The sequence below is a fragment of the Lepisma saccharinum genome, chromosome 1 (genome assembly GCF_977018435.1).
Source record: "Lepisma saccharinum chromosome 1, izLepSacc3.1, whole genome shotgun sequence".
In the NCBI taxonomy this organism is placed as follows: Eukaryota; Metazoa; Arthropoda; class Insecta; order Zygentoma; family Lepismatidae; genus Lepisma; species Lepisma saccharinum.
Window position 1 is genome coordinate 182826366 of NC_139229.1, and position 24567 is coordinate 182850932.

Below are 24567 nucleotides of genomic sequence, written 5' to 3' on the forward strand. Positions count from 1 at the left end.
TGGGTTGCATATTATCAGCTATATGTCTAGGTTTCTTTCATCAGTTCAAACGTAGAGTGTATCCAAATAAATAGAGAAGTGTTTTTCTCAATATTTTTCCAAAACCTTGTAATCTATCATCTCGATTATAGTCTATTCTTACACACACGCCGTGTTCAAATAAGGTAACAAACTTGTAGAAAACTAAGCACGCATGCGTATATGGACAATTTTAAGGTAGAGGAAACCTGATTGATTCGCTGCATCTTCTGTAATGAAAATCTGTTCTGTGTTCTATGTTCTAATCTCGCTTGCATAGATTTTCATAGATAGCGAATAGTGTTTAAATATTCCAGAAATACATTTTTTTCGGTCTTGTCAATATCGATACTTCGATATTTTGAAATGCCTCTCTCATTAACCATACTTCCAGCCAGAGACGTAGCTGGACTTTACATGGCCACACAATATTAGGATTAACTTAATATGGTGCAACGTCCGCGCGCCGGAGCACTGCACACTACACTACGGAGCGGTGCAAAAGTGTACCCATATATGCTAGCTTGTAGCCAGCCGAGGACATGGACTCAAAGTATCTCAGGGCTTGCGGGGTTTAGTATGGACAGGTCAAAGGTCAACTTGTAAAAGTTTATTTATATTTATACACGCATGTAAATAACAGTTTAGCACATACGCTCTTAATTCCTCCTCAGTGAGGTACCTGGGCAGTATTAGTATTCTTATCTAATTTAGGGGGGGAACCCACTAATACAGGTAACCAATAGGAACCTGGGTAGTCGTCACGTGCCACGCCGTCTGGGGACAACATGCGAAAGCGTCAATAGCGAGGGACGGGCCAAGGAGCCCGCGGTTTCACAAAGGTGTTGGTGTGAAAGGACGCCGCAAAGTCAATCCAGCTACGACAAGGGAACGGTTCGGTCCCTTGGCATGTCCAGTCAGTAGCAAGAGACGGCAAGGTACAAAGGGTAGGTCTGGAAGCACCCAGGAGACTTGGGCTTGGGCCGCCACGACCCAAGGGTAGCACATCAAGCTCTTATGGGGCAGACCAGGTAGGTAGGAAAACTGCTTTTCTTTTCTCCTCCTTCCTTCTCAAGGAAGCTATTGGATCCTGGTAGGGGAAACTTCCAGACTAGATCTGGGAACCAGGTCTTTCGCAGTCGGCATCTGGCAGTCGACTGAGCTCCGGGCCTCGCTGCTTTGTTTATATACTGTTTGGTGGCAGCACTGAGGCGGGTGGAGAAGATCGGAACTAAGCCGGCTGCAGCGTTGCAAACTCCTTTCAATTCACGAGATGCAACTCGTGCGTTATAAAATATCAAGTTTAGCATTGTAAAAACCACTAGCATGTGGCGATATAAACTTAACACTTGTGTGCTAAACTGAACACGTTACATTAAAGAAATTACAAGATAAAGAGATTCAACAATGCAAGTTACAAATTAAACAACAATTACTGCACAAAAGATAACTGAATGCGTAAACCACGCAGGGTATTTAGCATGCTTTCTTTAACCAAAACGTGTGTGCCATAACAATATATGCTTCATGCTTAACAACAATGCACTCAAAATTAGATAAAAGATAAATCAAAAGCGTAAGCCTCGCAGGGCATTTCTCAAGCATTAATAATTATATATTAAAGAATATGGCTATCACGCAGGATAGCTAAATGTGATGACCACGCAGGGTCGTTACATATGCCCCTCTCTCGGGCAAAAATTTTGAGGAAAATTAAAAAGTTTAAATTTTCAGAAAAATTTTTGGTAAACCAGAGTCTATATCTCTTTTACTCTTCAATCACTAAGTCTTTTCTTCATTCACTATTTGTCTTCTCCGTTCGGGGGAACACCTGAAGAGACGAAGGTTGTCAAAATTCACTCGGTCGACTGGGTTCTTGGTCGTCGGGTTCAACAGCAGGGCAGTGTTGCTTCGAACATCCGAGGCGACATAGGGGCCAATGTATACCTCAAACAATTTGGCGATAGTCCTATTCTTTCGGGAACTTAACTTGTGATTCCTGACAAGAACCAAGTCACCTTCTTTTAATTGAAGAGCGTTTCTTTTTACTTTCATTCTTCTGTATCAACAATTGTTGAGCCTTTCTAGAGGGTTTAGATATGGCTTCGTCGTAGAGATGGTGAAGTAGTCCAGAACTTCATTAGACAGGGATACACGGAATAGCAACCCAAGAGGAAAAACACTTTGAAATATCTGAGACAGGGTGCATGGCAAGTTAATCAGCGAACTCAAAACCAATAAATTCATAATGAGACAGAATATTAGCTGGACGAAGTTCCAAATCTTCCAATCTTCATTCTCCAGTAAAGCCATCAGGAAAAGCGGTAAAGAATGAGACTCGTAAAGAACTGTCTCGGCACACTGCTTATATTCAACATTCTTCAATGGTACGAGCTTCTCAAGAATAATCTCCAAACTGCGTCTCAGCACATTTACGAACTCCTGCTTATTGGAATCAGTCAAAATATCTAATACCTCTACCTTCCTTGAGAGGTCAGCGGATTTATACATCTCAGCCTTCTCTACTTGGGCTACGTGGATGTACCGCACAGCTTCAATATCCAGAGGATTCCCTTCCTCATGTTCAGGAGTCTTAACGAAAAACAACTCTGCTGAGTGCTGCCTGAAGCATGACATGACTTCAAGAAGATTCGCAACATATTTGTTCAACATAAAAACTGCAGTACTAAAAGATATTCCGCCGAATTCTAGCTCTACTCGCCTACTTCCAAAAACTCGCTTTCTGTGGGTACCAGAAAAATCAACTAATCTTATTTCTGGAACCTTTTGTACCTGAATTCCTTGTATTTGGTCCCTTATTTTAGTCCAGACCTTATGACTTTGAATTGAACATTCGCTTTTGGTATCAATTATACAGTTTATCGGTATTTCCATTAATTTTGCAGACACTGCTGGTGATTTGTAACTGGTCTTAGATGCTCGTGCAGATTTCAGATCACTTTGCTAATTTTTTTCCTCTGTTTCGGACAATTGAAAATTTACTTTTAGTTCCTGGATAGATCTTAGTGGTCGCTCCTCCGAGGCCCCTTGCCTAAATGGGAACGAAGCACCTAGACAAGGCTCTAGTTTGTTTGACTAGACTGTGACCTTTGGTTATGCAGGAAGTCCCGGGTTGTCTCTAGGGCTTCCTCTTGCTCAGAGGTCAAGTCTTCTCTGGTTGGTGACTGCCTTCTAGTCTGTTCTGCACCCCGAGGTATCGTCTAGGGGAACTCCCATCCTGATAATTCCTTATATCAGGGAAGCTTCGACCTCTTTCTGGATAAGGTCGATTAAAGTTCCTCTGACCATCCTGTTGGCTGCGGTCCGCTCCTCTCCAGCCTTGTCTTCTATAAAACTTTGGAGTCCTCGCAGCATTCCTTTCTCTACCGCTGGTTCTGGTCTCGATGTTGCGGACTTTGAAGCTCTTATTATTTATTCCAGACTCTTTACTCTTGGGGTCTTCCTTATTTCTCCAGGCATCGGGATCGTCATAGATGTCGAAGTCCTTGAGAAAACTGGTCAATTCATCAACTGATCTTGGAGCATGCGCAAGGCAGAGGTTCCGGATACGATTCGGCAGCTGTCCTATTATTAGATTCAGCACTTCACTTTCGCTGAAATTGTCACTCAAGTTTCGATAGGCAGCGTAGATGCTCCAAGCGAAGCTCTCCATATTCTCGTGGACTGGGCGAAAATATCGTCGATTTCTTACGGCAGTTAACTGTCTCTGTTTGGCTTTCTCAGAGGCAAACTCCTCCTTAAATCTTAGGCAAAAGTCGGCATAGTTGACAAAACTATCTATGTTTCCCGCCAGCCAATGTTCCGCCTTGCCTGCAAATACTCTAGGAAGTAACTCAAGTCTATAGTGCTCAGGTATCTGCATAAGCTCGAAACTGACATTGAGCTCTCTAAGGTACTTCTCTGCCGATTGGGCCTCGATATCGCCTTTGAATTTTGGTATGTGGGCGATATCAGCCATCCTAGGCATCTTGAAATCGGCTCTACGTCGAGGAGGAGATCCATCAGAACTGTCTCCCTCTCTAGGCCGCTTGCCTCTACCTGTTCGAACTGTTCTTTCGACGGAGTAGGGACTTTGCACTATCTAGGAGGTTCAAAGGTGACCGCTTCCGGGTTTAAGCTTCCACCCCGTTCAATAGAATCCGGGAGTACATCTGAAGTGGCTTCGGTTTGCAACTGCAGTCTTTGAAACTTATCCTGCAGCTCACCTACTCTTCTAATTATAGTTCCAGTTTGTTCATGGATCTCTTTTCGAAGGGACACTTCCAGTCTCTTGGTCTCTTCACGGAGAGAGCTCACTTTTTCTCCAGCAGTTGTTACAACTTCTTCCCGGAGATTCCGCGTCAATGCGTCGGCAGCCTCCTTCTGCTCTCGTACAGTTTTTTCCATCTGCTCGGTCCTTTCACCAAGGGTTTTTACCACAGAACTCATTGCTTCAACAGAGACCTCTATCTGTTTAAACCTCTCGGGATCGTCACTTTCAGTTTCTTTCCTAGTAACTTCCCCTCTAGACTGGACCAGTTCTAAGCAGGTATCTAGATTCCTCTTCATCTGTTCATGCTCTCTTTCTATCTCTCCACGCCACTCAGCTAAGGGCTCTAGTTGTTCTTCTACTACCCTTACTACCTCCTGTTGGCAAGAGATCCGGATTTTCTCCAACTCTTCTCTAACACTTTCTCGTTGGTCAACCTTAAGCTGAGAGAAAAACGTTCGCAACTCCTCCCTACTTTTCTCGGCTTCTAGCTGCCTTCTTTCATTCTCTGCCTCTTTTTCTTTGTTTCTCTTTTCTTCCTCTTCTTCCTTTTCTTTCTTTCTCTTGTCTTCCTGACTTTCTACCAGGACACGGAGAACTTCTAACTCCCTTTCTCTTTTCTCTTCAGCTTCTCTCTTCTCCATCTCCCTTTTCTCTTCAGCTTCTCGCTTCTCCACCTCTCTTTTCTCTTCAAGAGACTTTATCAGAGTCCTAAACTGATGTACCTCTTTTCTGCCCTTTTAGCTTCTTCTTCTGCTTTTTCTCTTGCCCTTTTAGCTTCTTCTTCTGCTTTCTCCTCTTTAATACGGGCTGTCTCCTCTTCCTTCTCAAGGAGTCTCCTCTCCTCCATGGATTCGACCACCTGTCTCAGCTCTAACAACTCTTTCTTTCGAGTTTTCTCTAATTGAGCAGTTTCCCTTTTTCTTTGTTTTTCATCAGCTTGTCTACGCTCTTCTTCCTCTTTCTTTTCTTTACGTCTCAGTTCTTCCTCATCTTTCTTACGCTCCTCTTTATCTTTCCTTAACCACTCCAGCAGCCAATGGTCTGATTGGGTCTTACTTGGAAGACTTGGTTCAAGCAGGGACGCTACCAAGGGTGCTGAAAAGCATGTTTTACACCTAGCCTCTTCATCAGTCTCTGAGGTCTCTTCTTGCCCCTCACATCTTAAATGGAAATTCTTGAGACACTGGAAACACTGGAAGGACTCCATCTCGGCTCCAGGATCATCACAGCATGCGAACCCAGTCTCACCTTCCATGGTTTTTCTCCCTCTGCTCCGTAGACTCATTCCGGACGTTTCTTTTTCCATTTTGTCACAATCGTATATGTCACAACACTTTACCTTCGTGAATTCTGTATGGTTTCTCCGAAAACACTTCACTACCTTCGTGAATTCAATGGACGAACACTGTCACTAACTCTTGCACTACAACCAGTGAGCCACTTCTAGTCCATATACGGCTTCACCACGTAACTAATCTGACCCCACGTTTTACAAGTCGAGCCCTGTGTTTTTGCAAATCGGGCCCCACGTTGGGCGCCAAAAACTTTTGCAACGTCCGCGCGCCGGAGCACTGCACACTACACTACGGAGCGGTGCAAAAGTGTACCCATATATGCTAGCTTGTAGCCAGCCGAGGACATGGACTCAAAGTATCTCAGGGCTTGCTGGGTTTAGTATGGACAGGTCAAAGGTCAACTTGTAAAAGTTTATTTATATTTATACACGCATGTAAATAACAGTTTAGCACATACGCTCTTAATTCCTCCTCAGTGAGGTACCTGGGCAGTATTAGTATTCTTATCTAATTTAGGGGGGGAACCCACTAATACAGGTAACCAATAGGAACCTGGGTAGTCGTCACGTGCCACGCCGTCTGGGGACAACATGCGAAAGCGTCAATAGCGAGGGACGGGCCAAGGAGCCCGCGGTTTCACAAAGGTGTTGGTGTGAAAGGACGCCGCAAAGTCAATCCAGCTACGACAAGGGAACGGTTCGGTCCCTTGGCATGTCCAGTCAGTAGCAAGAGACGGCAAGGTACAAAGGGTAGGTCTGGAAGCACCCAGGAGACTTGGGCTTGGGCCGCCACGACCCAAGGGTAGCACATCAAGCTCTTATGGGGCAGACCAGGTAGGTAGGAAAACTGCTTTTCTTTTCTCCTCCTTCCTTCTCAAGGAAGCTATTGGATCCTGGTAGGGGAAACTTCCAGACTAGATCTGGGAACCAGGTCTTTCGCAGTCGGCATCTGGCAGTCGACTGAGCTCCGGGCATAGACAAACTACTAGGAGAGACTTGTTAACTCAATGTTAAAATCTGTGGCCTTAATACGTCACGGGCGAAACTAGCGACACCTATTGGCAGTGCACCCAACTACGTTCAAATTTGCTTCTCTGTGGGCACGCTAGATGGCAGGCTGTGTAGAGGAGAGGGAGGGGAGGGGGTTGTACCAACAAATATATTTCAAATATTTTTCTAAGTTTCTCCTTTTTACCTTTTAAATATCCTACTGTTAATATCATCTTCTCTTCAATGAAAGCATGAGCGAAATAACTAATTTTGCAGCTATAGGTTACAATAACAGTGCATTAAACTGCATCCACCCACTGCCGTTGCTAACGAGTCCAAAACAAAGCATCCTCCATACATCACGCTGCACCTTCGACCCTTGTCTATCCACGTCTATTGTCCAACTGGCGGTGACAGCCGTTTCAAATTCAAAGCTGAGCTCGCGGGGGCTGGCGAACGTTGAATGAGTGTTGCTAACTCTACCAGCAGAAAATAAGCTAAGCACTGGATGACAGAAAAAAATGTTTTGTGGAAATAAATATCAATGTGAAGCGCTGTGTAATATAAGCTTCATATTACAAGCAGCAAATATCAAGGATTAGATATAATTCATAATTAATACTAATTAATAAATAATTAATTCTAAGATGTCTACAGTATTCTTTGGGAACTCAGGGCCAGATTTCGAGTTTCTTATTCAAGGAAAGAAGTTCAACACTGTATTACATAATGCACGATGCATAAGACCATGTCGCATCCCGGATGGCGTAATGGTAACTTCGTTGCCATGTAATCAAGGTGTGTCGGGTTCGATATCACACTGATGGAGACTGGAGAGTGTGTTCGAAATGGAAGTTTTTAGATGAGGGAATGCTAGCTGGAGCCGTGAGTTCAGTTGTTGAATGCTCCTATATTTTCAAATAATAAATTATAAAATAGGACAGATTGGGATGCTTTGCGTAGATATTTCTACCTTGGAGATACCCCGCACATCGTTGTCCATTTCAAGCATTTAATGGTGTGATCCCATTTTAACCTGCTGGGCCAGTCCCAACTAGCCTATCTGTGCATAAAACAAACTTAAAATTCAAGACTTCTTCTGGAGATATTCCTGCGAGAACTTTCAAGTAGATGTCCTAAAAACGTTCAATGTAACTAGGATCAGCAAATATATATTGTGTTTGGTTTCACTGTTAGTTGGCGATGGAGTGACATCTAGCGTTGAACTATGAAATACTTCGCGACTGAGAAGCGCATAACTTGGGTGCACTGCCAATAGATGTCGCTAACATCGCTGACGTCACGAAGACCACAACTCGTGGCATTAGAGTTTCAACCCCCTGGCTCCGGGCCTCGCTGCTTTGTTTATATACTGTTTGGTGGCAGCACTGAGGCGGGTGGAGAAGATCGGAACTAAGCCGGCTGCAGCGTTGCAAACTCCTTTCAATTCACGAGATGCAACTCGTGCGTTATAAAATATCAAGTTTAGCATTGTAAAAACCACTAGCATGTGGCGATATAAACTTAACACTTGTGTGCTAAACTGAACACGTTACATTAAAGAAATTACAAGATAAAGAGATTCAACAATGCAAGTTACAAATTAAACAACAATTACTGCACAAAAGATAACTGAATGCGTAAACCACGCAGGGTATTTAGCATGCTTTCTTTAACCAAAACGTGTGTGCCATAACAATATATGCTTCATGCTTAACAACAATGCACTCAAAATTAGATAAAAGATAAATCAAAAGCGTAAGCCTCGCAGGGCATTTCTCTAGCATTAATAATTATATATTAAAGAATATGGCTATCACGCAGGATAGCTAAATGTGATGACCACGCAGGGTCGTTACAATGGCTTATACATGAAGGGTTCGGCAGTAAAACATGGTGACATTTTGGTCATTATTGAGTTTCTTGAGCAGAAACTTTATTAAAAGCTATACTGTAGATAAATTGTTTTCGTGTTGTGTTGACCAATTTCAGAAGGGACCAATGAATCCAATGTAAATTGAATGACATGGCAATTACGCAAAAATTGAAATATTTTTTTTCTTTGTAATTCAACAATTACCAAAATGTCACTTGCCATGTATATCTACCGAGCCCTTCATATCATATATGCCTTTCTCTGTTAATATTAATTGTACATAAAATACACATGCACTTATAATTTATGTATGATAGTAAGTTTTGTGAATATGCAACACACCAGAACTTAAATGAAAAATTATTTCAAGTCATACATTTGAAAACTCGTGCAATATGAAATTTCAGAAGGGGCGTTGCAGTTCTTGAATTTTGATATTATGCCGACCTTCTGGCCAGTGTGGTTAATACAGGTCGCTACGACGCTATCGGTCCCGGGTTCGAATCCTGGCCTGGCCATGGGTGTTCTTTGCAAGTGTCCCTTCATCAATTTCATCGCTTATCTTCATCTTTGCTATTAGCGAAAAGTGGAAGAAAAGAGAAGTAAAATAAATCAAATCAATCAATCAATTGACTAAATGCCATTGTTAAAAATACGAAGAAATGTGCAAAGTTCAACTTAATTGCGCAATGTGTAGTAGATCTAGAAGTATTTGTGTTTTTGGCTTATCGTTTGTTTCAGCCTGTTATACTTCATCCTGATTATTGGGATTAACGTAAGAGAGTAGACAGATTACTTGGTGGTATGTTTGAGAGGCATATCCAGCCTGTTCCTTACCCAGAAGTCCCTAAAAAAGAGAAAAAAACATTTAAAAAAAACTTTATTGAATTTTTCATGAATTAAAATGGTACAATATGCACTACAAATTCAGGTTTTCTCCGAATTCTTACGTTAGTTTGGTTTTGATTATTTATATATCAGTAAGATAGTTAAAATTTTCAAGCTCCAGATTTCGTCAGTCCTGCTAAACTTTACATGCTTCCTGATAAAAAAATAAGCAATATCCTATCAGGTTTGAAACTTGCTCGATTTTCAATATACATATTTTAATTATCAACTTCCGACACTTCGTCGCTGCAGGCTTACGCTCATCGCAATTAAACAATAAGATAATGATAAATCTGACAAGGTGAACTTCCTTTTATTATATGTGCAAACCTTTTCTTTTATATTCGTTATTATACACACAAAAATATAAAATAGGCCCTAACCCCTCGTAAATGAAATTTTAAAACAGATAGGCACTTGGCCCGAAAATGACAGGCCATTAAAATGAATAGAAATTCATCCCTCCAAACAGCTTTGGGTTCAGCTGTCCCAAGGGAATATGATCATTTGTTGCAATATTTTGAATCTGGAGGGAAATTCATGTAAAAAGGTTTTGTAAGGGACAGTATAACCGCAACGACATCTGTCACTCTTGCCATATGTTTTCAGTTTTAATAAGTAAAGTGCAAACAGAAGTTACAGTCTAGCGATCTCAAAACATAGTTTTCAAAAAAAAAAAAAAAAAAAAAAAAAAAAAAAAAAAAAAAAAAAAAACTGAAGTTCTTCTTTTTAAATATTAAAGTTAATTTTCCTATAAGCCGTAGAAAATTTGCGGGGCCCCTTGGAAGTTTGCTGGGGCAAGCACCGTCCGTGCTTTAGGTAGTTTTTTGTTTGTGCATATAGTGCTAATTTTTTATATCTTCGAAGTGTATTTCCTCAGTAGCCTCGAGAAGATCTTTGCCATCCATAGTTTCTGCAACAGCGAACTATAGCGAACCGTTTTTTTCCCACGAAAACAATGGAGCTCGCACAGACATCCGTATTCAGTACATTGAACCAAGGTAAAACGCGAGCGTGTCTTTGTATAGTGAGATAACATGCACTTTTGTTTATCCCCCCCCCCTTGTGTTTGCGCACTCGGAACTCCCCCCCCCCCATCCTCGGTTAACTCCTGCGGTCAATTTGCCTCTGGGTCGGAATAGTTTTATTGGGAGGATACGTACACGGTACACGTATAACTATAAAAATCGTTTAGTCGTGTCTTGGCACAGGTTATATACTATTTTATTTGTTTCTTGCATTGTTTACTTCTCTCTTAAATGTGCATACGTATATTAGCGTCGGGATAGAACCATATAACAGGCCGTGAAGTAATGATCCGTAGGTTATTCCAGTGTGTAAAATTGTTCACAAGTAAATTCTTCCATATCTACGATGTTTTTACCCTGTTTTTGTTACTTTGCGTCCCGTTTGCAATTGCAACGATGATTGCGATTAAAAAACTGACCACAGATGATTTGACACACATCCATGGCTTGTTCGGGATTCTAACCTAAGGATCTCTGCATTCTTAGCGTGTTACACTAACCACTCCGTCACATAGGCTGGCTGTATGCAACTTTCAGCACGTCATTGGTCTATTTGATCAACGAGCGCGTTGAGTGGTCGCGTCAAGAATTGTCCTAAGGTTTCGGGTTCCAACCTGGGCCCATTGATATGGCTGTTTCTTTTGAGTGTTTCTTCATCATTTCATCATTAATATACATTGTTACGATTATCCTAGGGAGGCAGAAAAACAACATAAGTAATATCCGTAAAACAAGAGTTTCTTACGCTTCCATTTCAGCCAAGAGAACAGGATTTTAGTAGCTGATGCGTGATGCTACTCTTTTGGCACGTTTATCGATCCTGGTTTATAACAACACTGGTCTACAAAAATGAACTTATTTTCTTTAACCAGAACAAAATTAACTTAATCTAGAAGTATTTTTCATGCTGAATGCAAATAGATTTTTAGATCCCCCCCCCCCCCAATCAGGCTGGGTTTTTGTGTGACAGACGTATGAAATCAGTAATTAACGCAAATCTATATAATAAAGAAATATGTAATTTTGGCTTACCTAAAACGTTGAAGAAAATTAATTGCTGGCATATTTTGCATTTGAGATATCTCTCTTCATGGTCCAGCAGTAGTCAGCCAGCATACGGGGAGACTCCATTTGTCTTGGTACCTTTCTTCCATTGTAGATATCTGCTGATGGAATCGCTCGCCATGCTCATCGCTGACAGCCCCAATATTTTCTGGGAAGAAGTGTAGGTGGAAGTCTACGAAGTGAATTTTTTAAGACATGTTGCATCCTATAGCTTTGTATGAATTCACAAGATCAGTCACTATATCACGATAGTTTTCTGCTTCATGATTTACAAGAAAATTGCAACATTTTTTTTTAAAGACTGCTAGGCTGCTTTTTCAAGTGGATTTAACAGTTCCTCAAAATATTCGTCAGCCATTAGTGATCTTATCTGTGCCACTATAAAAAATTCCTTCTTTCAGTTTCGCATCACTGACGTTGGGAAATTTAGATTTCAAGTACATAAATGCAGCAGTTTTTTTAACCATTGCTTTCACAAAAATTTTCCTGACTCCCAATTTGATATGCAATGGAGATAAATGCACTTTTCTAGGATTCAGTAAGGGGGTATTTGACATTTTTCTGCCCAGGAATAAAAGAATCACGTTTAGGCCACAATTTTCTAATGTAGAAAATTAGAGAAAAAATCCCCTTCCTTCTCAACTACTGAACACGCCAGAACATGCATAAACCTAGACAGACTTGACTTCCTGATTTCAGCATAACACAACACTTATACATCTTGAAAAGAAACAGTACATATATGTTAAATACAGGTTAAAGCATCCCATGCCAGGCCATAAAAAACGCTACAATTCAATTAAAAAAAGGTATCTGTCACAGAAAAACTCTGCCTGATGGAAAAATTCTAATTACATATTTGAATTCAGGGCAAAAAAATACACGACTCGCCATTTAGTTTTCTTGTGAAAAAAAAATATGTTGACCAGTGTAATAAACAATGCATGAACAAAGAAAATAAACGATTTTTAAAGATGATTTCAGGAATGCTGCGACTGGATAAATTCAACAACTTTTGCACGAGGCACTTTCTTCCTCGGTCAGATGTCATGTGCCTTGGTGGAAAACATAAGCCGGAGCAAAGGTCTACGTTAATCAGATTTGAAGGTCACTTGGCTCTATTATAATTGCACATCAAAGAAGATCACCGTTGATTTTCTCCGCACCTCAGTAGCCAATACGCGATTCGGTCAAGGGTCGAATGCAGAGGATTGAAAACTTGCTACTCAAGCGCGTTTAGAGTTAGATGATGTTAATTTTTCGTTAAAGGGGACGAATTTAGTATCTTCTAACTATATTTAAAGTTTGTTCTATAATGAAATGTTGGAGGAATAATGTCGATAATTTAAAATGGTTTGATCTAGCCTGTAATCATGGGTGTCGGCACGAATTTTTCTGTGGAGAAACGAGGTCAGGCTATTGAGAAGTTAATAATAAAATAATAGGCTATATCTTTGAGGAGAATATTTTACTCGAACCATCAGATAACGATCCCCTTATCGCAGCCAATGTTTGGCACATTATTGGTTTTTTTTTAAGATTCAAAACATCAATACACTGAAATACATGGTTGTATGTGACCTTTTACATTGAAATCTTTTTTTTTTTAATTTCCAATACTCTCTCTCATGGAACCATTTTTTGTATTGAGTGATGGAATATGAGAGCCTATAGTTCTGGCCAAATTATTCATTTTAAGACTACTTTTTGAGTTATAATTTTTACTTACATTGGGTTATTCTGCTGGAAGTACTAATTATCCATTTTTTTTATCTGCGACCATGAATGTAAGGTTTTCTATTTTTATTGACAGATAAACTATATGAATTTCCAGAGGAGGGGGGGGGGTCGACTAGTACTGTAAAATAGATTAGGCTCACTTCATGTCTTCCCAGAAACTGTATAACTTCCATTGCGGCTTTCTGTGTTGACCAGAAACTCCTGATTCTTTTTCTACCTTGTTGCAGCACTTTTCCACGGCTGTAACTCATTAATGGTAGTTTTCCGATGCTATCCCCATAGAACATAACTTCCATTCATGTTGCCCCTTACTTATAACCATACTACAAGATTGATGGGAGTTGATACATTAAATGCAAAACTTCAGTATTGGAAAGGAAAGTACATCAACTTTCCTGTTTGTGCCGAGTGACTCAGGGTTCCGATGCATCCATTAAATGTGAAGCAGGTTCAGAGGGGAATGAATCGGTTTCTGGTGAAGGCCATTCGCCACTCAAAATCCCGGTACCTCCTCCGTAAGCGGATTGATTGCCCAGGTTCTGTTCCAGGAAGGAAGTGCCTCTTATCGCTGTGCATTTTCTAGGAAAGCAGAAAGGCTTGGAAAACCGTGAACAAAGGATATAGTACACCTGTCGTTCCTTATCTCTGTACTTATCAAATTACAGGGACGTCGTTTGGCGAAGTTAGGTGCGGCTCCGGAATTTTTTTCTTTAGGTTGCTGGGAATCTTACTTATGACAAATATTGCAAAATAGTTCTTCAATAAATGTTGCTTACAGTTGGAAACACTGCTCTTAATTTTTCTGTGGCATAAACCCCCAAGGCAAGACGTTTTTTTCTGCACCTTATTTTGCTACTTCTTGCCTGTCCAAAACAGACATATGCAACGGTAAACCATAAATGTGTATAAAATTTCTCATCCAACGCCATTATTCTTCAAGTGCAGAATCAGGTGCTAAAAGAGACTCGAGTCTTCCCGAAGAGTAGTGGCTAACACGTTCACCTTGCAATAAAGGTAAAGGTAAAATTCCCCGTGCATACAGCACCGTGCCATGAAAGCACATTTAGGGTATATGGGGGTACACATTCTCAATCTCGGCTATTTTGGAGGTGATGTGATCAGCACCACGCCCCCCCCCCCCCCAGGGTTGCCCCCAGGTACCCATATGGGGCTGGGCTACTCCTAGAGCAGCTTTATGCGGGGACAAGGCCGGAAAAATTCCGACCTTAGATCACCCACCCCTGGAATCAAACCCGGGTCTCACGCGTGGCAGTCACACGCCCTACCGACTACACCACCGTGGCTTTTTACAATAAAGGTACCAGCTTCGATCCTGGTATAAAGTATACACATAAGAATGCTTAGCAGAAGTTTATTGGGAGTTGTATTCCTGTAGTACCTCGCTCAGGGCCGCCGTTAGGGAAGGCGGGGCCCTCCACGAACTATATCCGGGAGGCTCTTTTATTATGAAAAGTGAAATATAAACACCAGTTTCTCGTAAAATTCTACGCTAAAACCAATATGGTTATTAGTATTATGTAATTATTACTTGTTGTTATAGTAATACTGCGCTTGCTTTATCACCTTGAACCACCAATAACATTAAAATTTTGCAGCGTGTAAATGAAGAGGGCACGGAGGTAAACAACCTTTTTTTGGAGTTTTATAGTTGAAGCCTTGTTTTGGCGCTAGGGGCCCTCGGGAAAATATTATTTTTCCTGTGTGTATAGCCGTGAACTACAGATTTACCCGTGTCGTTGACATCATATTTTTTCTGTCGTATAACATACTAAAGACGTTGGTACTCTATGGAAATGGTAACAGAAGCCGACAGGATGAAACCCCCGAGAATATCCCTTTCGCTCAATTCGTGCAATTTTGCTTATCGTATTTGATACTTTTGAATTTAAAAATTGATTTGTTTTATTTAGCGAGCCCACAACTCCTAGGTGGTTAATCCTAATATTTTTATCACGTTTCAAATATCTCGCTTTTTAACATTTTGTAGCCCTTTTAAAGGCTTTCGAGGCTAAAACCCTGACCGATCCCCTTAAATCTGGACCTGGACATTAATTATTTGGTTCAGATCTCGGACCATAGACCCCTTTGGCCAACCGTCCACGGTCGGAGAACTTAGATGATAGACTGGCTTGTTATTCGTGCTCTTTTGCGTTAACCTTCCCTTAGAAATATGACAGAAATGCTAAGGTGATGTGTTATAGTCGAGGATTTGTGCTGGTACGTATACACATAATTGCACAATCTTGGAAGTACGTTTCGATTACCATCAGGGGCGTGCCCAAGAGGGGGTTGGTGGGGGTCATAACCCCCTCCCTCCTTTGGCACCGTATTCCTAAAGAAAATGCCAAAGGCAGGAAAAGGTGGCAAAATTAGGGCTGACTACTAATAAACGTCTATGTAACTCCCCCCTCTCTTTTGAAAATCCTGGGCACGCCACTGATTACCATCTCGTACTGTTTTAATGTTTCTTCAATATCGAAACATGTCTACTTTTCTTTCGGCATGTGTTTGTGTGGTTCGTAATATTTTCAAGGCGATGTTTCACGTAAGGTCATTCCAAAGGAGAAGGCCGGAGAGAGAAAAATTGCGGCGCTCGTTGAAAGGTCGCCAAACGACACGTGACCTTAGCGACGAGGAAGCATTCGTCTGAGTGTGACGTCATCCACCTGACGTCACTATCGGAGGAGCGTAGCCGAGTAGTATTGTTCTTAGCATTTTTTCAGCCGAACAGTCAGATTCAGAATTCGCAGAAGTCGCAGTTTTCGGCGTACACGCATTTTTTTTCTTTACACGTTGCTCTGAAAGTTTGTATTTGCATTCTTGTTATTTAACGCGTTCCAACTCGAGGATGACGAGTGATGATTAGATGAAATTGATGAAGGGACACTCACAAAGAAACACCGATGTCTGGGCCGGTACTTGAACCCGGAACCTTCTGTTGGAAAATCCCGAGTCTTCACTTAATGAGCTCTGGCACAGAACCTGCTTAAAATTTATTTTGAAGAAGTCTATTTTGTGTACACCCAACGGCAATAGCGGTAGTGGGCGAATTATCCATCACAATTATCATTCATCTGTTTTCCGTGGAAAACGGATGACCTCAGGGTTCCGGATTCGAATCCCGCCGGCCTAGGCATGGATGTTCTTTGTGAGTGCCCTTTCATCAATTCCATCACATCATCAATCATCCTTATTCTCGCGATTAGCCAGAAGTGGCAGAAAAGCGAAGTAGAATAAACCAAATCAATGAATCAAAGTGACAATCTACAAAAGTTTATTGTATGTTATTTAGCGTCACTTTTCTTCCAATTTTGGCTAATCACAACGATGAGAATGGGTGATGATTATATGAAATTGATGAAAAAACTCCAACAATGAAGAGCATGCCCAGGCCGGGACTGAACCCGGAAAATTAAGTGACGAGATCGAAAGTCGAACACATGACGCGTTCGGATACAGAGTCGACGACAATCTACAAGTGGCACGCGACACACACACGCTATTGGAATAAAATGCCCAGTTCGAGCGATATGAGCAACTTGTTGTGCGAGTCCGGTACGAAAGGTTGCATTTATTTCTGAATGTTTGTTCCTAAGTAAAAAGTGTCGCTTCGGTCTGAAAGCTCTCTTAGTTGTTGTTTTTTTTTGTCTGGAATTATACACGAAAGTTTGCAAACAAGGACGGAACAAATGATTGTGTACGTGCGAACCTGGTAGACAAACAAAGGATTTTCCGGAGAAGACAGGCGACGAAGGCCGTTCCATTTACCGTTGTCCACAGTCACGTAGTTCGACAGCTGCGAATCACCTGGGCCTGGCCAATTCCACGGAGAAAGCTCGTTTCTGTCCGCCTAGGAGCATGCGGCGAATATTTCAGCGGGCGTTGAGCAAGTTCCCTGGCACGAGAAATTGATTTCCCGAGAGTCGGTGACCGGTGTAACTTCCCGCCATGGTTGCTTGAGTTCTCGGGGCGGAAAATCGTTATCGTTGCGAGCCGTGTGCAGCTGTGTGGCGTGCCGTGCTCTACGACTAGTAAGTGACGTAACTCGGTTGCACGCGGCACGGTGTACGCTCCAGGGAGATGGGAAGGTGGCTCGTCGTTTGCCCCCGAGTTGGACGTGGTTAGACGGCTGGCTGCTTTCTTGCCTCGCAAGTCTCGAGAGATTTTTCAAGTGTCGGTGCCTTTCGGAAGCACTTGGAGCCAGCTGACTGGGATGAGCTTTTATACCTGTATCCTCTTCGCAAGGACAAGATATTGCGTAAGTATGCGAGTTCTATATTTGGATGCAGGAGGAGATACTATAGGAAGGTGTCACGACTGTTACCGCAACCTTGCACGAGTTGATGTTTTTTACTTATCGTGGCTTCATGTTGTAATTAATACCTTTGACATTTAAGAGAGTGTGTGGTAGAGTAGTCAGCGTTACGCACTACGAAACCAGAGGTTCGTGCATCTTTGTGTTTGTTCCATCATCGTTCCGTCGCGATTAACCCAAGATGTAGGAAAGCGACGAAAAACAAATGAGAGAGTTGTACCGGAATAGGCTCGTGAGAGGTATTTCCACAACCAGACTGGTTGGAATGGAAGGGTACGAATTCCCTGACGAAGGTAGGGGGAAGTTCCCCCCACGATCAGTTGATGCAATTAATATTCCCCCTTCCCAGAAAATGGATACATGGGTTTAGGTTTATCAGTGCTCTCGTGACTATATTCTCAGCACACCAAGGGATATGATGACAGTGCACCTTGAGATAAACCGTTGTAATACAAATTACGGATTTTTTTTATCCAGTTACAAAAAAAAATAAAGAAATGACAACCCTGCAAAATATGTCTTCATTGCTTGTAGGTCAACAAAGGCTATATGTTGTATCAGGTGTACATTATGTCGCTTTTCGACTTCTAGATTAATTGTAATGTTGTTGTTTTTTTTTTAATTGGCGAAATGGATGAGCGACGAAATGCCAAGATTCCAACGTAGAGATTCATGGCTTCCCGCTCCAGCCGTCTTTTGTTATTATTGTTGTTGTTTTCCTGCTGTTACTCTGTGTAAAATGGTCATTCAGTACTGTATCTGAAACTTTGTTAAAATAAATAAATAAATATTCATTTTTTTTTAATGAGACAGTAGTTTTCATCGCCGCATGCAGGGCCAGTCCTAGAGTGCGCTGCCCAGCCACTGTCTACAGCGAAATTAGACAAGCTGAGAATTTTTGGATGAATCTGAACTGTCCGAATCCGCAATTGTATAGGAGTTTAAGTATATAATAACCATGGGCGTCCGGAAGGGGGCCACGGCCCCCCTGGAAAATTAATGTGTACCTGAAAATTATATATTACACACATAGTTTCATTTCAATCACAGTAATTTATGTTAATTATTATAAATTCGTTGAAGAAACATAATTTCAGACTGAAAGTGTTTTTTGAGAGGATATCACTAATTTGGAGGAAAATGTGTCCTTTGCCCCCCCTGGAAAAAAAATTCATTGCTTGGAAAAAAATCCTGCGGACGTCCATGATAATAACAGTACTTTCCGTACAGCATTAGGTTGATTTAGCACGTCGTGGAAAAGTGCTCATACTCATTTAACACAGTTCCCTTCAAAGGAAAACGCTTTGCTTTCAGGATCAGATATGAATTTGCTGACCGGACGGTTTCCATTTTTATCCCGGTTCACGTGAATATCGGGCAAGGTCAGACAACTGGGATGTTCCAATATCAAAATTCGCGCGGTGGGTGGAGAGGAACGAAATCGGAATTCTTTCCACGCGCAGCAGGAGTAATAGGGGGATTTGTAAAAGAGGGAAAGCAATTTATAACCCTCTGACAATATTCTCCGTGTATATGTGTATAGTAACTTCGAAAAGAAAAGGATTATGAATGAGAATTTAAATTCATCCCGAAACAAATATTACAATCATAGTTCCGTCTTTTTTACTTTGTTCTTTTCTACATACAACGTTATTCGTGACAATGCAAGTGGAATGTGACAAGGGAGCGTGTCTTCGAAACACGTTCTTCTAATCGCTATGTGGAGGCTGGCACTAAACGTTGATGTGCCTCGTGATAAAGTCTCCCGGATCCGTCCCCAGGCTCGGCTGAACTTTAGATTTCAGGAACAAATTTCTCAGAGATATATTTTGTTTCGTTGGGTGTTCTAAATTGTGGAAGGTCCTTGCTGTGTGTGGACAGGCACGTATCTAGAAATATATTTCGCGGGTGGGGGGTGGGTCTGAACCAAGTGGCTCAAAATACTACTACAGGGAGGTTATTTCAGTCGTTCACCGTCAGACCGTCGGCCGTCGAGCGCCTCCTTCATGCAACAGTTCCCGGCAAATTGACTTATAGGAAGTCCGTAACAGAAACCGCTTGCTTTGTAATGTTTCCACTTTTCACAATTACAGTTACAATTACAATTGAAATAAGCACGTACCTTGTCGCAAGGATGCTGGAAAAGGTGTCCTCCCAAATACAAATATTTCTGGCACCTTATTTCTGACATCTAATCCTAGATTAGACATCGCTACTTTATCCTCAGTTGTCGCGACAGCGCCGGCAGCTTATCGGGGGTCGGGGGAGTTGTCAGCCGCGAGAAGGCGCTTCATACTGAACAAACGCGACACCTGTCGCCAGTGATGCCAACCGTAGGGACATGTCCCTACGCATAGGGACTTTCACTATATTTCGCCCGCGTAGGGACAGATTTTACCAAATAAGGGAAAACGTAGGGACTTTTTTCAATCTTGGAAAACAACATTTTATTGTGCAAAGCTTACTCGCCAGTCAGTTGCACTTTCTTCGTGCTCGGTTTGGAATGAATGGATTAGTTTATCTGGATACTTTAGCGAGGAGGAGAAAAAAGAACTAACCAACAAATCTCCATCAGAATTTTGAAACATGTTATCGGTTACCAAGAACTTTCAAGGCAAGTTATTTTTTGAAAACATTTTCACTCTCGCGAAAATAGTGCTAACATTGCCACATTCTAACGCGGAAACGGAAAGAATATTTTCAATGTTAAGTGATACAAAAACAAATAAAAAGATAAATAAAATGGGACCAGAATTGTTTAAGACTGAAGGAAATACAGCATCACCAACCAACATCACTCTCTTGGCAGCAGCAGCATGTATGACTTCAAATAACATAATCAACAGTAAACGACTCAACGTTATTCATTAGGGGTGTGCGGGATCCCGAAAAGTCAGGACCGGGATCGGGAAAAAGAATTCCCGTCCCGATACCGACTTCGGGAAATGACTTCCCGACTTTTCGGGATCCCAAACAGTCGGGAAATAGCTACCGAATGGTCACTTTAAGAAGTCGTTAATTTTCGACGTTTTCTGCATTGTAAGTTTCTGTAACTTATCGGAAATTGTAAGTTTTTATTCTAGAAATGCCAAAACAATCACTTTAAGTGAAAAGCAAATTTTTTCGTCCCGACCCAAAAAATTCTGTCCCGCACACTCTTATTATTCATTAAGGCAAGAATTTACAATACCGGACCATTCTGTAATTTCTATGCTACGTCTTATACTCACGAAATAATTAGTCGTGATGATTTATCTCAAGTTAACATGTTGGGGTGAGGTAAAAAAAATTGGGTCATTAACGTGTATAAGTTGTAAAATAAGCTTTTTCATTCTCGCAATGATTCTCAGTATACAAGTATGGTAGCCATATTTGTTGATATGAACAATTGACGACGTTCGCAATTAGTTACGATGTCTACAGCGTTGCCACACTGTTGATTTCATACTTGGAGAGCATGGATCGTGTAAGAATGGCGGAAGAGAACAGTAAAAATGTTGTTAATGTTGTACAGATTGTTAGGTGGAGTGTGCAGGAGGATGGCCGTGGGCTAATTAATAAACTTATGGATTTCGGTATATTGCCGAAAGAAGGTGCTTACATGTGACAGCGACAATCACGATGTAGAAGAACATGTGGAGTGTGGACTGATTTGATTACAGGTAAGTTTGGTAATAGTGCATCGATCGTAAAAGTTCAGAATACGAAAATGGCATCTTCGATGATGAACGTTTGCCGTTAAAGTGCTACGAAAATAAGATTTTTTTTATCGGTTCGTAATCACAATTAACCCAAAACTATTCACGTATAGCCCCACTGACCATTCTCGGTAAGTTTAGGTTAAGTTAGGTTAGGCAAGGCAAACATAGTTAAAAATTTGGGGTCGAAAAACCATGCACAGGTAGCCCCACAAACGTTTGACGAATAGCCCCACGAACCATTCAGGTAAGGTTAGGTTAGGATAGGATAGGCAAACATAGTTAAAATTTGGGGTCGTAGTAATATCAGGAATGTATATTTAGTTTTTAAGTATTGGAAACACAAAATCTTCCAGTAAACAATGAGCAATCGTGCCGATCGCGGACCACTCAATTTCACTTATTTTGCAATTTCTACACGTGACCCCAAATTTTAACTTCAAATTCGTGATTAGGAGGCCTCAATTAGTGAGTATGCGAAATATTACAAAAATCAGGGAGGGGTCCTGTATTGTAAATTCGCTCCTTCATTAATTGTGGAAGCACCGAGCAGAAAGATTTGGTAAGTAAATGTGTATATTTTATCTTCTGTTTTGCATGCTCATGAGGTGGTTTTTTTTTAGTCGCTTTACTTGGCGTAGGGACATTTGGTCAGTTGTAGGGACATTGCCGAAAAATGGTTAGCAACACTGTCGGCTACCAGACGTAGTGAGTGTACCGTACCCTCATGCACACTTCTGTTTGCGTTTACGCGTACGCGTGTTTTTTATACTGTTTTATTCATTTATTCAGTGCTAGTGCTTTATTGTGTGTTAATTGTTATTCATTCATTAGTTATGCCGCTAAACAAATATAGTCTTGAACAAAGAGTTTTTATGTACGATAATTACGTGAAAACGAATTCTTGCAGAAAAGTGGTCAGGCAATTACGAGAGACAGGATCTCTTGAACCTAAGAAACGTGTTGTATTGCTGTTGAAACATCTCTTATAACACAGGAGGTTAGTGATCATCATTATTATTACTTTTAAATATCATTTTACGCTTTCGGTTTGCTTTATTTGCCGGGATGCTCTCTTCCATTTCTGTCAAACTGAGGATAAAATAGCGATGTCTAATCCAAGATTAGATGTCAGAAATAAGGTGCCAGGAATATTTGTATTTGGGAATACACCTTTTCCAGCATCCTTGCGACAAGGTACGTGCTTATTTCAATTGTAATTGTAACTGTAATTGTGAAAAGTGGAAACATTACAAAGCAAGCGGTTTCTGTTACGGACTTCCTGTAAGTCAATTTGCCGGGAACTGTTGCATGAAGGAGGCGCTCGACGGCCGACGGTCTGACGGTGAACGACTGAAATAACCTCCCTGTACTACTACTAATAATAATAATAATAAAATAATTACAATTATATTACATGAAGAGGTAAAAAGACGATAGTCATTATCTAGCTTACGTATAGTTGAGATCGGCAAAATTTGTAAAAACAACAACAACAAATGTCATGGCAAGGAAATTAATGTAAAATTGATAAATAATTGAATATTTATTGAACATCAAAAAGGATGTTAGATCCATTTGACGAAAAGTGAAGTTCCTGGTAATATTTTATGCATATTATTATAAGTAGTATTAAATCTTGCATAAATCATATTTGGTACTGTCGCATGATCCCAATACAATCCTTGCTTTTCAATAAGTTCGGCGGAAATAAGTAACCTTGATTAAACAAGAAGTATATATTCATTATTTTAGTTACTTTATTATATCAATATTTTCATCATTTAATTTTAGTACCTAGTAAGTTTTCCTGGGGGGGGGGGAGAGTTGGGACCCCCTGGACCCCTCCTAAATACGTCCTTGGCTGTGGACAATCCACTTTAAACTCCACATCGATTAGTTGTTTTATTTCTTGGATATTTGTAATAGAGGATATAATCTTGTCACTAGGGCTGAGATTTAAATTCATTTTCATCTCTGTTACATTGCTCGGTTAGATACAGGTGTGTTCATCATAACAAAGTACTCTTGTTTGGACATTTTTTGTTGACATATTTTACAGATTTTAGGATACGGCGTTTGGAGGAGTTATGGTATTTTAATGTATTTTAAACATTTTTTTAAAAACTCTTGTTTTTATGTTTTCACAAGAGAAAGGGCATTTCTTAGTTTCTTGCCAGTTAAGCGAGTTTCCAAATGACAACTTCGGTTCCAAGAATTCTACTGGAGAACTATCATGGGACTTGCACACCATAGTTTACTTTAAGTATGCTCCTCTAGGGTCGGTAAGGGTTAACGACAATCAATAATTACTTTAACAATCTACATATTGTTTGTTGGTAGTGCATTGGAGTGCATGACTGGTAAAATTAACACTAAAGTGTCAATAAAGGGCACTTTTTTTGTGTATTGCTGCATTGTTTAAAGCATTTTCTTGTATTTATTGTGCATCCCTAATTATCACAAATAAACAGCTAAGCCAACACACTATATAGCTTTCCTGAACATTGCTGGTCTTCTTGGAGAGGATGTTCTGCATGAAGAATTTATAGACTGATTAGATTTGTAGGAAGCAGGGGAACTACTATGAAAGCTGAACAGAGATGATGACAAAAGATAGGAAGGGGCAAAAATAGGGGGCAATGAAAGATAGGTGCAAAATGAACTTTATGGATGCATAATTATAATATCGTCCTCATAGCACTAAAAACACACTCTGGGATAATTACATGGGGGGGATGGGGGCAAAATCAAATCATGATACATACTTGGGCCTCCAACGTTTTAGTTATATGAGTGATTCTATATAACATGTATGAGCATTGTACCTACATAATCAGCATCTTGATTTCATCTATCAGTATCGAAACATTCAACTTCATTTTTAACATATTTAATTGAAAGTAGAAACATATAAATATTTTTGAACCTTAAAATGTAGAGTAAATTTTCTTTCCATTATGATAACAAACATAGGCTAACTGTTGCATTCTTCTTTCTTCTATTGCACATCAGGCTTCTGAAAGTTGAAAATACTTAACACCAGTTAATCAAAAATGGAGTCTTAACTCATTAAGACCGAAACACCATTTCAAGTATTTTTTTTTAGCTATATAGATATATATATCCCGAAGATCACAATCTATTCCGATGAAGGAACCCCATAATTGTGTGTGTGTGTACTTGACATACATGGGATGGACAAAAATGTGGAAACACCTGCTAAAAGACTGAATGCTATATATAGCTAATAAGGTATAGGTCTGCCTTTAGCATCCAAAACACCCTGCAGTCTCCGAGGAATGGACAAATACAAGTCCTGGATGGTGAATAAGGGGATCCTCGACCATTCTTAATGCAA

The 24567-nt window shown here is 40.7% G+C and overlaps 1 protein-coding gene across 4 annotated transcripts in view; it reads left to right on the forward strand.

Moving 5' to 3' along the window:
- The window catches only part of ZnT63C (solute carrier family 30 member 1), a 139798-nt gene that overhangs the window by 83122 nt on the left and 32109 nt on the right, over positions 1-24567 (forward strand). The window contains exon 1 of one of the 4 annotated variants that reach the window (XM_083143919.1): positions 17249-17451. The exons of the other annotated variants lie outside the window; for them this stretch is intronic. The gene's annotated coding sequence lies outside the window, so the exon portion shown is untranslated. Of the gene's footprint in view, positions 1-17248; positions 17452-24567 lie in introns of those variants that run through there. 4 annotated transcript variants of the gene reach the window in all.